This window comes from Canis aureus, unplaced genomic scaffold, assembly GCF_053574225.1.
Source record: "Canis aureus isolate CA01 unplaced genomic scaffold, VMU_Caureus_v.1.0 ptg000086l_RagTag, whole genome shotgun sequence".
Lineage (NCBI taxonomy): Eukaryota > Metazoa > Chordata > Mammalia > Carnivora > Canidae > Canis > Canis aureus.
Window position 1 is genome coordinate 540405 of NW_027554427.1, and position 12545 is coordinate 552949.

Consider the following 12545-nt stretch of genomic DNA (forward strand, 5'->3'; position numbering starts at 1 on the left):
GGATGTGTTGGTAGGGTGGCACCCTGGAGGAGCCCTGGAAGTTCTGTGGCACCCACCCTCTACAGTGTCCTATGCATCACTTCCCTTTGGCTGTGTCTGAGGTAGATCCTTTATAACCAGTCATTGTAAGTCAAGTGCATTCCTAAGGTGAGTCGTAATCATACCTGAGGGGTCAGGGGAGCCCCCACATTTGCAGTTGGCAGAAGCACAGGTAGCCTGAGCACCCCCCCCCATTCCTATCTGGCATCTGAAGTGCACATAGTCTTGTGGGACTGAGCCATTTAACCTGTGTGGAATGTGATGGTAACTCCAGCTAGGCGGTGTCATTAAATTGAATTTTTAGATACCCAGTTAGTGTCAGAATTGGTTGGTGTGGAAAACAACACATATTTGGTATCCGAGGAAAAAAACCACATTCTTCTCATCTTACTATTTTTATTCTGTTTGTTCCTTCCATTTTTCTATTCCTGTTTTCCCTTTCCTGCTGTCTTTTCCTTTCCTGGGTTCACTGTTAGAGGCGCCACTTGCCCAGGATGGGGAAGGGGCAGGAGGAGTGAGCTGGCTGAGGTCTCAGGCAACAGAGATGCTGACTTCCGGTTCTCCTGTCTCCCCCAGGACCTTGGAACCCTTCCCCCCATGGTGCCGCACATCAGAGGCTATTTTGTTGAGTTCCTCAGACTTTCTGACTCTGTGAGCCTTTTCGATCTGAACAATAGGCTTTTCTTCTCCCTGACAGGTGCTATTAAATTCAGTTTCTAGAAAGTACTTCTACCCCTGCCTAAACGAATTTAACAAACATTTTTAAGGACCTGAGCGATAGGTAGCCATCTCCCCGTGATATGCAGGGAGTGTTAAGTCTGCAGAGACCTGCTCCCAGCACCACTGAAGACAGACGACCCTGCTGTGAGTCCTGTTGGTCTTTGTTGGTGCCACCAATTCTTCTACCTACTGCTCACTTATACAAAAGCTCTCTATCTTAAAGGGTTAATAGAAAAAGAAACTGAGGGACACCTGGGTGGCTCAGTCAGTTAAGTGCCCTCCTCTTGATTTTGGCTCAGGTCATGACCTCAGGATCATGAGATCAGATCTTATGTTAGTTAGGCACCGAGCTGGGTGTGGTGCCTGCTTGGGATTCTCTGCCTCTCCCTCTCCCTCTGCCCTTCACCCTCTGGTCATGCTGTCTCTCTCAAAAAAATAAAAAATAAAATAAAATAAAGATTTTTTTAAAAAAGATCAAAACAAACTGAGGGCAGACCCCTCCTATTTGGATTGGTGGAGTTATTTTAAGTTTCATTCCAATCTCCTGATAGTGACCAACCCCTGCGTTTTATGGAATATAGGCTATTTATGGGAGTTGTGAAGTAGGCCACTGTGTAGACAGGCCTCAGCTCCTGTGACATCATGGAATAGCATGAACTTTGAACCAGGTTTTGGATGCTGTCACTTACCACCTTCGTGCCAGGAGCATCTTGAGGTCAGCACATTCCCCTAAAGGGACTGCATAGATCCAGAGCAGCAGGGAACTGCACAGAACAGGATGCAGAAGAAACCAGAAGTAGAACCATGAAAAGACGGGACAATCTGGTGAAAACGATGGACATGTATTTAGCCACCCAGGATCAGGGTGATGTCCAGAGTAAAAGAGTCTGTGGCTAGGAGTACGCAGTGGACTTGGTGGATAAGAGGTTTACGTGTGCATTGCAGGTCATTGTTACCGGAACTAGGATAGTCTGTGACCTGGCTTGTGAATTCAGTCATTTGAGAAGTAGTTCAAGTGATCTTATAAAACCAACTTGAAGAATCAGTTCCCCTCACTTTTATGAGGAGAAGACAATAACAAGTGGCTCTCAGAAAACAGCCGGAAAAAAAAAAAAAAAGAAAACAGCTGGAGCCTGGATACACAGTGCCATCGTGCCCCGACAAAGCTGAACAGAGTGTCTGCTACTTTGGCACCCCAGTCCTGCATGAGACCCCCAGGACACCACAACACTCTATGATGGGATCAGGGTCTTCAAGGTCCACACCATCCCTATTCCTCTTGCACCTGAACTCTTCTGGTCCCAAGCTTCTCAGAAGGCTTCCCTTCAAAGTCACCGGGGGAATGGTCCCCTGAGTCCACACAAAGCACTACTGGAATGCCAGGCGCTGCAGCCTCTCAGGCGGGGAGCCTGCTTCTCCCTCTCCCTCCCGTCTCCTCTACCCCCCACTCCTGTGTGCAGATACTCTCCCTCTCAAATAAATAAGATCTTAAAAAAAAAAAGAAAAAAGACTGGAGGACTCTATTTCAGGGTGGTCTTGGGAGTTAGCCTTTTGAGTTCTCAAACATATTTAATGGGAATATGGGAGGGGAACAGTCGATGAGCATTAAGCACAAACTCAGTATCCATTGCTGTTCCCCAAAATTAGTACCATAATAACTTGTAAGTTATTTTAACAACCAAGAAGGATCACAGTTCTCAATCTACATATCTCAGTCCTTCTTTGTTGCAGGGAGGAGATCATTGGGCCACAACAGGTTAGAGTTAGATATAAGCAGATGCCCATATCTTTAGGTCCAGAACACCAACTAGGGACCCAGAGCCTTAGGGGTCCTTGAACCTGAAGAAAGGAATAAGAGAAACTGGGAGGCTCCGTGGTTTCTGCTTATACCAGAAGCTGTGGCTCAGGGTGCAAGTGAGTGTGGCAAGTCGATCCCAGGGCTTTGGAGGGCAGCTGAGAGAGCAGACACACAGATCACTGGGCTGGGCCAGGTTCCACCTGCTCTGGGGTCTGAGTCCGAGGGGGCCGACCCATCTCTGAGGACTGTCCCTAAACTCAGTTCAGTGACAGGGCAACTATTTCCTGTTGAGGGAAAGAAGCTTAAGTTGACTTGCATCTAACTTGGGTTTACAACCTCCGGATGACATTAATTCATTCAAGCATATATTGAGTTCCTGCTATGTGTCAAGCTCTGTTCTAGAAGTTAGGGATATGGCAGTGAACAAACATCAGAGAACCTGCCATTCTAATGGAGGAAGGCAGACAATCTAGGAGGAAGTAAGATAATTTTAGGTAGTGATAACTGCTACCAGAAAACAAAACACATAATAGGGGAGAGATTTGGGGAGGAAGAACTCTGGTTAGGGAGATTCCCTAACTCTGGTTAGGGAAGTGATTTCCAATGGACCACCTGTGAGCAAGAATTTGTTCTCATTGCTAGGACAATAAGGGGATAGAATAGCCCCTTCTAGGAGAGCTATGTCTCTAATTATATATACGCAATTGATAATATGATTTAAAGATTACTTATTTGGTTAGTTTGGTTCATTTTAATAATTTCCAAGAGCCTCAGTAATTTTCCATAGACTGACTAAGTTGAGTTTCTGGACTGCAAGTGTTGAAAGTCAGACTCCAGAATGGAGTACCCATCCCAAAGTGCTGCCGATGGACTCCTGACCAGAACATTGTCCAGCAACTAGGATGGCCCTATTACCTATTACAACATCATCCTGACCCACAATTTCACAAATGGTGAGTTAAAATTTGAACTGTGAGTACTTCTGTATTCCTAGTCTTAACCCTTTATTAATTTATAATCACAAAGTTGGAGATATTCTCACTTGTGTGCTATATGATCTTGAAGTACAGGAATTGAATAAAACGGTTGGAAAACCTATACATAGGACCCAGATATGCACAATTAATAACTTAATTGTTTTATTTGTATTAATATAATTTAATATTAAATAGTAATGATTCAATACTAATGGCGATCATATAATGACTACTTACTCCATGGCAGGCAGGAGGCTAAGGAAACAATGTGCCTCAGCACATCTAATCCTCAGAACTGCCCTTTGAGTTCAGTAGCATCCCCAGGGTGAAAAGAGTATGCAATGTTAAGAACCCCTAGCTCCAATTACTAGCTGCATGACCTCAAGCAGAGCATTCCTCAGCTCTGAAATGGGAATTAAGATGCTATATACCACATAAATTGTATGTGTGTGAAGATTAAATGAGATAATGGTTATAAACTAATATTGAACGTGCTTAATGGGAGCTTTTAGAGTTACTGTTGTAAGTCTAAAATGTTCTGTACTGAGTAGAAATTTGGTAGTCATTCAGTTCCATTTTCTTTTTGCTCTCCATGTTTTTATATGACCAGTCTGGAAGGCTTCTGGCTGAATGTATGCCTGCTTACAATTTATCACAAAAAGAGCCTCGTGTGCACTTCCAGCCATTCCCCCAATCCCTGAAGCCGAAGGGAAGTAAGTATACGTAAGCCAGCTGGAAGGACTGTGTGAGCTAATGAGAATGTTTATAGCAGTGTGTGAAGAGTGAAAACAATAACATTTTGCTGTTTTTTCTTTAAGGTTTGTTTGGAGCATATATATCTGTTTTAAAAAGATTATTTATTTATCTATCTATTTATCTATCAATCAGAGAAAGAATAGTAGGGGGAGCAGCAGGCAGGCCCAACACGGGACTTGATCCCAGGACCCTGGCATAATGACCTGAGCCAAAGGCAAACATTTTAATTGACAGCTTCCCAGATGCCCCTGGAGCATATATATCTTAATAGATTCAAACACACTACAGAGAGAAAAAATTTTTTTGCTACACATAACTTTATTTTTCCTTTGGGTTAAGAAGCTTTATTACAAATTTGACAGCATGACCAAAACAAATAACACATGGATAATTACCATAAAGCTTTATGGATCTAAAAATATTTGCCATGAAAAATAAGTCACTGTGTATCTCTCGTTTTAAGAATCACAATGAGGAGCACCTGGGTGTCTCGGTTGAGCATCCAACTCTTGATTTTGACTCAGAGCATGATCTCAGGGTCATGAGGTCAAATCCCACATCAGGCTCCACATTCAGTGCAGAGACTGCTTGTCCCTCTCCCTCCTCAACTTGTGTTCTCTCTCTCTAAAAGAAATAAGTAAACTCTTTAAAAAAGAAAAAATCATAATGATACCACAATTTAGATTTATTGCCCACCTTTACAATTAAATATTAAAACCTTTTGGGGGATCCATGGGTGGCGCAGCGGTTTGGCGCCTGCCTTTGGCCCAGGGCGCGATCCTGGAGACCCGGGATCGAATCCCACATCGGGCTCCCGGTGCATGGAGCCTGCTTCTCCCTCTGCCTGTGTCTCTGCCTCTCTCTCTCTCTCTCTCTCTCTCTCTGTGTGTGTCTCTCATGAATAAATAAATAAGATCTTAAAAAATATATATCCAGCAATTTTACTTCTGGGTATATACCCCAAAGAATTGAAAGGAGGGTCTTGAAGAATTTGTACAGCTGTATTCATAAGCACATTTATTCACAATAGTTAAGAGGCGGAAGGAACTCAAGTGTCCATCAATGGATGAACGGATAAACACGATGTAATATATAAGTACAGCAGAATTTTATTTCAGTCTTTAAAAGGAAGGTAATTCCTAACACATTGTAAGCATGGATGAACCTTGGGGACATTATGCTAAATGAAATAAGCTAGTCACTGAAGGACAAATACTATATGATTCCACTTGTATGGATCCACTTATACCCCTTGAGTTGGAGCAAGGTTATTTTAAACTGAAGTCATTTATGACACAGCAAATGCAGAAGCCTTTCTGGGTCTCATGTATCTGACTAAAGGCTTATCCTTCTGAGAGAGAAGCTGCCATAAATCCCTCTTTGGGGTAGTTTCACTCTCAGCCTGGACCACTTGCATCTGAGAAGTGGCAAACATGACAATATTATACTTTCCATTTGTTTTCCTAAAAGCTCCTTAGTCTTTTCCAGAGAAGCTCTTTCTTTGCTTTCCATCGCTTTCCCCTGTTCAGTTGGTATATAAACGTCTATCTCCAGCTCTTTAGGGAGCCTCTTCATCTGAATGCTCCTGCGTGAGTGTGTAAATTAATCTTGTCTTTTCTCCTGTAAATCTGTCAGTTAATTTTTTTTTAATTTTTTTATTTATTTATGATAGGCACACAGTGAGAGAGATAGACGCAGAGACACAGGCAGAGGGAGAAGCAGGCTCCATGCACCGGGAGCCTGACGTGGGATTCGATCCCGGGTCTCCAGGATCGCGCCCTGGGCCAAAGGCAGGTGCCAAACCGCTGCGCCACCCAGGGATCCCAAATCTGTCAGTTAATTAATAGTCTCTAGATCACTGCATCTGAATTGGTAGGAAGTGTTTCCTCCTAGCACACTTACAAAGATATGTAGAGCGGTCCAATTTATAAAGACAGAAAGTTGAAGGGTGGTTTCCCAGGAGCTTAGGTGATAGAGGAATGGAGGGTTATTATTTACTGGGTACAATTTCAATTTAGTAGGATGAAAGAGTTCTGGGGATGGATGGTGGTGATGGGTGCACAATAATGTGCTTAATGCTTAACACTGACCCGCATATTTTAAAAAATGGTTAAGATGGCAATTTTATGTATATTTTACATAAATATACATAATATAAATATATTTTTACAATAAAAATAGATTATTTAAAAATGATAAAATCATGACTCATGCAGATACAAAAACGAACAAGTGTTAAAGATTTATTTAACCGGCTAGTGAGGAGAAGTCAATTGAATAGGACAGAATGTACATGTCCAGAGACAAGAATTATTTTGCATTGCTATCACTTGTCTTCTGAAGTAGCTTAAAAACCATGAAAGACTAGGAAATAGTGAAGACTAGACTGAACAAGTAAGATATGAGCAATGCATAGTTTTTCACGGAAGTATCCTCTTTCCACCTATCACAGGATAGGGTCTGTCATTCAGCCAGCTCATTCACCCCAGACCACACTAGATTCAAGTCAAAGTCCAACACAGATCAAAATTGACAGAGCTATTTCACTAAAAAAAAAAATCCCAAACACAAATTCACAAAACGGTCTCTAAAAGAAAATTACAGACGAATCTCATTGATAAATACTGGTGCAATGGCATTGATAGTCATAATAGCATGTGACTAAGTGAGAAATACTAGAAATGCAAGGATAGTCCAATATGAGGAAATCTTTTAATAAAACCCACCATATTAGGGATCTCTGGGTGGCTCAGCAGTTTAGCGCCTGCCTTCGGCCCAGGGCTTGATCCTGGAGACCCAGGATCGAACCCGTATCGGGCTCCCTGCATGGAGCCTGCTTCTCCCTCCGCCTGTCACTCTCTCTCTCTCTCTCTCTCTCTCTCTCTCTGACATGAATAAATAAAGTCTTTAAAAAAGACAAAACCAAACCTCACCATATTGACACAAAAGAGAGGAAGAGATCCCACATGATCATCTCCATAAAGGAGAAAAAGATGTAAAGGAAGCATATACTCAATAACCTGAAATTTGGATAAAGGCATTTAACAAAATTTATTTCTGGGTTATTTATAGTTTGAAATTCAAAATAACTGTCAATAAGAGACTTCTGACGGAATATCAGTATTTAAAATGATAATCTATTTTTAATAAAATGAGATAATTTAGACAGGCTATTGATTTTTTTTTTAAACATAAAAATTTTCCTGTAGGGACACCCGGATGGCTCAGGAGTGGAGTGTCTTCTGCCTTCGGGTCACGGCATGATCCCGGGGTCAGAGATGGAGTCCCACATTGGGTTCCTTACAGGAAGCCTGCTTCTCCCTCTGCCTATGTCTCTGCCTCTCTGTGTATGTGTCTCTCAAGAATAAAGTAAAAAATATTATTATTATTATTATTTTTTTTTTTTACCATGTAAGTGACTTTAGCACTCCTAAGACTCAGATGCTTGGTGGAGATGGGCACTTGGGACAAGGGCAAGAGCTGGCTGGTTGCTGGCTTGCTGCAAGACCAACTGGCCATCATCACCAGAGGGGACACAGGTATCAGAAAGGCCATCATGACCAAGATCTTGCAGCTGGGGTGTAATGTGGTCATTGCGTCACGTAACTTTGATTGACTAAAATCTACTGCAGATGAACTGAGCCCACCAGGCTCAGGTCACTCCCATAAAATGCAACATCTGCAAAGAAAAGGCGGTGAACAATTTGGTCAAATCCACCTTAGATATTTATGGTAAGATCAATTTTTTGTAAACAATGGAGGAGGTCAGTTCAGGTCTCCTGCAAAACACATCAGTGCAAAGGGATGGCATGCTGTGATCGAAACCAAATTGATGAGCACCTTCTACATGTGGAGAGCAGTTTACAACTCCTGGATGAAAGAGCATGGAGGATCCATTCTGAATAATATTATCCTTGTTTAAAATGGATTTCCAGGACTTGTGTATAGTGCAGCTGCCAGAGCAGGTGTTTACAATCTCACCAAATCCTTGGCTGTAGAATAGGCCAGAACGGAGTAAGGAGCAACTGTGTTGCCCCTGGCGTCATTTATTCCCTGACTGCTATTGACAACTATGGCTCTTTGGCAAAAGACGTATTTGGACGGTTAAGAAAATTCCAGCGAAGCAAATTGGAGTTCCTGAGAGATCTCCCTATTGGTCTGCTTCCTGCTGTCTCCTGTAGCTTCTCTTATCACTGGAAAATTGGTGGATGGGGATGGGGCCAGTCTTTGTATATGGGAGTGTTTGATATACAACTGGCCTTAGCGAGCGGGGGATATTTCTGTTGTCAAAAGGATGAGGGAGTCTTTCAGGAATAAAGCCAAGCTATGGAAACTACATATGTTTTTTATCCCCAAATGTCTTAGTATCTCCAGAATGGCCTTTGGTACTTTAGAGTTATAATAATTTGTACGGAAAAATCACTTTCTGCCTTTTGAATGTTATCAGTTATGCCCAAGCAGAAACTATTCCTGAAATAAATGCATTCTTAAGCCCCAACCAATGTTGTTTAGCCTGTGTTTAAAGACTTTTTTATGAATGAAATTAACATACTTTATTTATTATTTTTTAAAGACTTTATTTATTTATTCATGAGAGACACACAGAGAGAGAGGCAGAGACACAGACAGAGGGAGAAGCAGGCTCCATGCCGGGAGCCCAATGTGGGACTCGAACCAAGGATTCCAGGATCACGCCCTGGGCCGAAGGCAGGCACTCAACGGCTGAGCCACCCAGGTGTCCCTCTAGAAAATTATTTTTTCACGCTATACGTCCACCTACCAAAAAGTCCTATTCATTGTGCATCATGGATACATCAGGGATTGGCATCTCAGTAATCAGTATGGGCCTTACCCTCACTGGGTGTTTTATTGGTAGTGGATTTTTTTCTTTCCTATGTGATGCATCTTACAAATTCTTTTTTTTTAAAGATTTTATTTATTTATTCATAGACACAGAGAGAGAGGCAGAGACACAGGCAGAGGGAGAGGGAGAAGCAGGCTCCATGCAGGGTGCCCGACGCGGGACTCGATCCCGGGCTTCCAGGATCACACCCCAGGCTGCAGGCGGCGCCAAACCGCTGCGCCACCGGGGCTGCCCGCATCTTACAAATTCATCTCTCTCAAAGCTATCCGATGTTTGTGAAGAGAGGAGCATTTTATTTTAAAGATTTTATTTATTCATGAGAGACACGGGGTGGGGGGGGAGAGAGAGAGGCAGAGACACAGGCAGAGGGAGAAGCAGGCTCCATGCAGGGAGCCCGACGTGGGACTCGATCCGGGGAATCCGGGATCATGCCCTGGGCCCAAGGCAGGCGCTCAACCCCTGAGCCACCCAGGTGTCCCTGAGACAGGGAAGCATTGCGGAGGGTTTGTTGCTGCTGGATTTGTGGGAAAGCTCTGAGAGTGGAGGTTGGAGGACGAAGAGTTAGCTGCCAGATTCTCCTGCTGCCTAAACCTTAACTGTGACAGGCAGTTTCCCTCACTTTGCTGAGCCACCTTTCACTGGAATCTTCTCCAAAGAAGCTCGTCTTTTTGTCTTAGCTATCTGTAGTCAACAATCTGGATACTGAAGACTAGATCCTTCTTTTTTTTAAGATTTTATTTATTTATTCATGATAGACAGAGAGAGAGGCAGAGACACAGGCAGAGGGAGAAGCATGCTCTTTGCAGGGAGCCCGATGCGGGACCCGATCCTGGGACTCCAGGATGGCGCCCTGGGCTGAAGGTAGGCGCCAAACCCCTGAGCCATGCAGGGATCCCCTGAAGACTAGATCCTTCAATAATACAGTGAGCTCTTGGGAGAGCTTCCTTTATTTATGTTCATCAGTTGGTTTTTGTTCTTGGGTCAATATTACTTTATGCAAATATCTGGTAAAGTTAGTATCTTTTAGCATTCTCTTATTTTGTTGTTTCTTCTAGATTAAAGTTATAATTATTTAGACAGATTACCAAAAATATTCTGATTATAACAATAAGTTAAGAATTTATATCTTTTCAATATTTGCTTTCTGCCCATTGACAAGTCTTTAGTTTTGTTAATTTTATTCCATTACATCAATAATTTGCTATTCTTAATTTTATTTCACATATTTATTATTAATGTCATCCCTAGTGATAGCCTGGTTAGGGTGTGGTTTCTTTCATGTGTCTAAGTTACTTTGCCATTGTACATTTACTATTCAGTTCTTGCTGGATATACTCAACATTCCCATCCAGTCACATCAATAAAAATATTCTTATTATATTAGCCTTTAAAATTTTTTTTTCTTTTAGCTTTCTATTGGTAAAAAAGGTAGAATCATGACTCTCATATAGAGTTATAAAGTGAATATATGAGGCAGATGTTATAGCCAATTCAAAAGAAGAATCCAAACAGTGCAGTTATATGACATAAAGGGATGGTGAGATGAATTATGAATAAAGATAAAACTGCTTTTCCACAGGTGGAAATTAGCGGAAAGTCACTACCAGGCTAGATAGAATTATATATCTATCAGTTACCTACAACATACAAGGAGTTACAAAATCGCACAAAGATAATGAACAGGAATCTGAGCTGATAATCTAGAATCTGATAATCTAAAAGGGTATACATTATAAAGGATGCATAGTTTTCCACTGAAATACATGGGTTTTTTCTCTTTTTCTTTTAATTGCTATTGAGAGCACCAGCATTACATGTCATATTGCATTGGCCGCAGCTTTCCCAATGTTGATAGTGTGTATGCTTGTCCTAATTCAAACATCAACAAAATACTGATAGTGCTGCTCGTTCTGTCTTTGTTTCTCTTGGTTCTCATGATATGATCCGTGTCCATAGGTATAGTCACTTTGCCATTTCTAATTCTGATTAGTTCTTTTTCTCTTCTTTACAGTCTGCCTATTTTTCTCCTAATGCTGTTTTTCTGCTAATTATTTTATCTTCAAGTGCTCGTAATTATGCCCTTTCTTCTGCTGCCTTTGTGGTTGATTTTATTCTTATTAAATGAATTGTAGAGTTTATATGTTCGGTGTTCTTTAGTAATTGAAGAATCTGACTATGAATTTGCCTCTAACTAAAAACTTTACTTTACAGCAATGTCCACAATAGCCAAACTGTGGCAGGAGCCTCGGTGTCCATCGACAGACGAATGGATAAAGAAGACGTGGTCTATGTATACAATGGAATATTACTCAGCCATTAGAAACAATGAATACTCACCATTTGCTTCAACATGAATAGAACTGGAGGGTATTACACTGAGTGAAGTAAGTCATTTGGAGAAGGACAAACGTTATATGGTTTCATTCATTCGGGAAATATAAAAAATAGTGAAAGGGATTATAGGGGAAAGGAGAGAAAATGAGTGGGAAATATCATAGAGGGTGACAGCACATGAGAGACGCCTAACTCTGGGAAACAAACAAGGGGTAGTGGAAGGGGCGGGGGGACGGGGGGACTGGGTGATGGGCACAGAGGGGGGCGCTTGACGGGATGAGCACTGGATGTTATACTATATGTTGGCAAATTGAACTCCAATTAAAAAATATACAAAACAAATAACTTTGCTTTAGTCTCAAGAACTTTGATGTGTCCCTCGTGCCAAAAGGGAAAGAACACTTTCTTCCCCTGCTTTTCTTTCCAGCATTTCCTTTTGAAAATTTGTGATCCTAATCTTCTTTGTTCTTTTCACACATATGTAATCTTTTAAAAAGCTGAACAAGCCTTTTGCCAGTTTTGCATTCTAGGTGTGTCTTTCTGGAGCCACCTCTGTGAAAGGTGAACACAGAGGAGTGTGGGGTTCTGTCTCCCTAACTCTGTGGAAGTTTTGTCCAAGCACTTGGCTCCAAGTTTTAATTTTTCCTTTGGACTAAGACAGTTGTATGTATGTAATGGATTGTTTCTGCCTAGCTATCTAAAAGGGTGAGATTTCTTTATCATTCCAATTTCTTTAGCTGAATGCCTGTGATATGCATCATGGTCTGGTTTAATGCTTAATAACAAAACTTTCATTCTTGTCTACATTTTGTGAAGGGGTTGTACTGGGTTGACAGGAGATTTTTTTTAAAGAGTTATTTATTTATGATAGACAGAGAGAGAGAGAGAGGCAGAGACACAGGAGGAGGGAGAAGCAGGCTCCATGCTGGGAGCCTGACGTGGGACTCGATCCCGGGACTCCAGGATCCCGCCCTGGGCCAAAGGCAGGTGCTAAACCGCTGAGCCACCCAGGGATCCCCTGACAGGAGATTTTATTTAATTATTTCTCCCCCCCCAA

General features: G+C 41.9%; 1 long non-coding RNA gene and 1 pseudogene across 1 annotated transcript; both read left to right on the forward strand.

Moving 5' to 3' along the window:
• Positions 1 to 3373: 3373 nt before the first annotated feature.
• Positions 3374 to 11668, forward strand: LOC144309567 (uncharacterized). Its single transcript, XR_013375525.1, has 3 exons — positions 3374 to 3510; positions 4153 to 4247; positions 11366 to 11668. It is a non-coding gene; the product is annotated as an uncharacterized LOC144309567 (long non-coding RNA).
• LOC144309571 (peroxisomal trans-2-enoyl-CoA reductase pseudogene) lies at positions 7716 to 8554 on the forward strand (annotated as a pseudogene).
• Positions 11669 to 12545: the final 877 nt, after the last annotated feature.